Raw genomic sequence first — 2,705 nt, 5'->3', positions numbered from 1 at the left:
ATCATGCTATACAATTTAAATATATAGAATTTATCAATTATTCCTCAACAAAGTTAAAAAAAAAACCCCAAAAACAAATTGGCTTCAGTTAACTCCTCATTAATCAGTAATAACTGCTACTCTTGGGAAGCAGTAAATGACACACGGGATACCAAAGTGATTTGAAAATTGTAAAGCATGTGTTTCTTTCTTTCTTAAATATTATTTACTGAATGCCTATGTCATAGATTCACAGAAGAAAAGACGTAGTTCCTGCCGGTAAGGAATCAGCCTTAAAAGGAGACGGACATGAAAATCAACACTACAGTAAAAGCATTGCTATGGGAGATGTGTATTAAGCATAATGGGAGACTACAGGTGCCTATACAGCCAGGAAAGACTTCACAGAGATGGCAGGATTTGAGCAAGACTTGAAAGAAAAATAGAATGTTGTCAGTGGACATGACAAGAGAGAGCATGGCTTTCACGTTTGGGAAACTGTTAGGTTGGTGCAAAAATCATTGCGGTTTAAAAAGTTGAAAATAATTGCAAAAACCGCAATTACTTTTGCAGCAACCTAACACAATTTAGCATTGCTGGAGTCAGGCAGTAGTTGTGCAAGGGTCTGGGGTGAAATGAGACTGGTTAGGTATGTAGGGACCAGATTGTAAAAGGCCTTGTAAGATGTACAAAGAAATGTGTGTGTGTGTGTGTGTGTGTGTGTGTGTGTGTGTGCAAACCATCTATCTGAAAAAATGTATATATTTGTTTATTTATTATGGTAAAATACACATAACACAAGATTTACCATCTTAACTATTTTTAAGTGTAAAGTTCAGTGGTATTGTGGTACCATCACCGCCACCGATCTCTAGAACTCTTCCCATCTTGCAAAACTGAAACTCTATATCCATTAAACAATCACTCACCATTCCCTCTTCCTCCCATCCCTGGCAATCACCATTCTACTTTTTGTCTCTAATGATTTAGACTACTCTAAATACTTAATGTAAGTGGAATCATATGGTATTTGATCCCTTGTGACTTGCGTATTTCACTTCACATGGTGTCCTTCAGATTCATCCATGTAGTCATATATGTCAAAATTTCCTTCACTTTTTTTTTCTTTTTTGATGTCTGATTTTATTTATTTGTTATTCTTAGAAATATCTCAGTTTTGACCAGACTTAGACTTAGAGGTAGAAGCTGTCAGAGAGGACAGCCCGTGTCTGTTGGCAATCTGTTCCTGGAATCTTTCTTCGGCCTCCTTCATTCTCTTGGCCAAAAGTTTAGCATATTCTGCAGCCTCTTCCTTATTTTTCTTAGTTCGCTGTTTTCTTCAGAGCAATATGGCAACATTGGTGTTGCAGGACACATGGAGTAACAAGATGCTGAATCTCGGGTTCTTCGGTCCTAGGTTTTTTACCTTCTTTGTTTGGGGGCTTTCTCACAGCATATTGGCAGACATCGCTTCTTTAGAGAAATTGAAAAGTTTGCGGATTCTGCTAGCTCTTTTGGGCCCCAGGAGACAAGGCAAGTAGTATCAGTGAGACCAGGAATATATTTCTCCCCCTTTTTTACAATGACAAAGTTGAGAACACTCAGACTGGCATCCACAATGCAACCCCAAACAGATTTGCGCTTTCTTTCTCCAGTCCTTCTTGGTCTATAACAGGAATGCCCCTTACTCAGGAGCGGGCAGACACGGCCATGGGTCAAGACACCCTGTTTCATGGGGAATCCTTATTTGTCGTCTCCACCACTGATTCAAGCCACATAACCCTTCCATTCTTTACCCAGGGTGCCAGCAGCAACTTCTGTAGCCATATACTTTTCATAAAAGGCATAAAGTTTGTATTTATTGTCTACTTTAATGAGTTACTGGAAGCCAGTGACTGGGAAAGAGATATTCAGCTTCATCCTGAAGCAGCCGATCACCTGTGAGGTGCCACGAAAAAGAGCAAATTTCCTTAATTTTTAAGACTGAGTAATATTCCATTGTATGTTTATATCACATTTTGCTTAACCATTCATCTGTCGATGAACGCTTGGGTTACTTCCTTATCTTAGCTATTATGAATAACACTGCTATGAACATGGCTATAAAAATGTCTCTTCATATTACTTCTTTTACATTTTTTGGTATATACCCAGATGTGAAATTGCTGGATCATATGGTAATTTTATTTTTAATTTTTTTGAGGAATCACCATACTGTTTTCCACAGTAGCTGTACCATTTATATTCCCCCAACAGTTCACAAGCATAAGGAGTATACAATTAAACCTCATCTGTGAAGGGGTCAAATAAACAACTGTGACTAAAATAGAATTTTGATCATATTTATATATTCTCAGGAACCGTGGAAGAGTGGGGGGTGAATTAGAGGAAGATTGGAGAGAGAGAAATGCCGTGGATATCTGGACTAGGGGAGGAGTTTGGGGATGGGGGATTATGACTTATTTGCGAGCTATTTAGATTATAATTTCCAAGGCTGGGTATTTAATTGGTGAGCAAATGAGAATGGGAGGAATCTAGGATGACTCGAAGGATTCTAACTCTGATAAGTGGTTCCATGGTGTTTGATGTCATCTACAAAGACAGGTAAAATTGGATGGGAAGTAGGCTTGGGGTGGGGGATGAGTTCAGGTTTATAACTGTGGGTGTGAAGATCCAGTGGGATATCCAGAAAGAAATACCCAGCATCCAGTTAGATATCCCTAAGG

General features: G+C 38.8%; 1 pseudogene; it reads right to left on the bottom strand.

Annotated features, from left to right (window-relative positions):
* Positions 1-1,150: 1,150 nt before the first annotated feature.
* On the bottom strand, positions 1,151-1,899 carry LOC141568488 (small ribosomal subunit protein eS6-like; annotated as a pseudogene).
* Between the last annotated feature and the right edge of the window lie 806 nt (positions 1,900-2,705).

This window comes from Rhinolophus sinicus, linkage group LG14 (genome assembly GCF_036562045.2).
Source record: "Rhinolophus sinicus isolate RSC01 linkage group LG14, ASM3656204v1, whole genome shotgun sequence".
Classification (NCBI taxonomy): Eukaryota; Metazoa; Chordata; class Mammalia; order Chiroptera; family Rhinolophidae; genus Rhinolophus; species Rhinolophus sinicus.
This window is presented reverse-complemented; position numbering and strand designations above follow the sequence as displayed.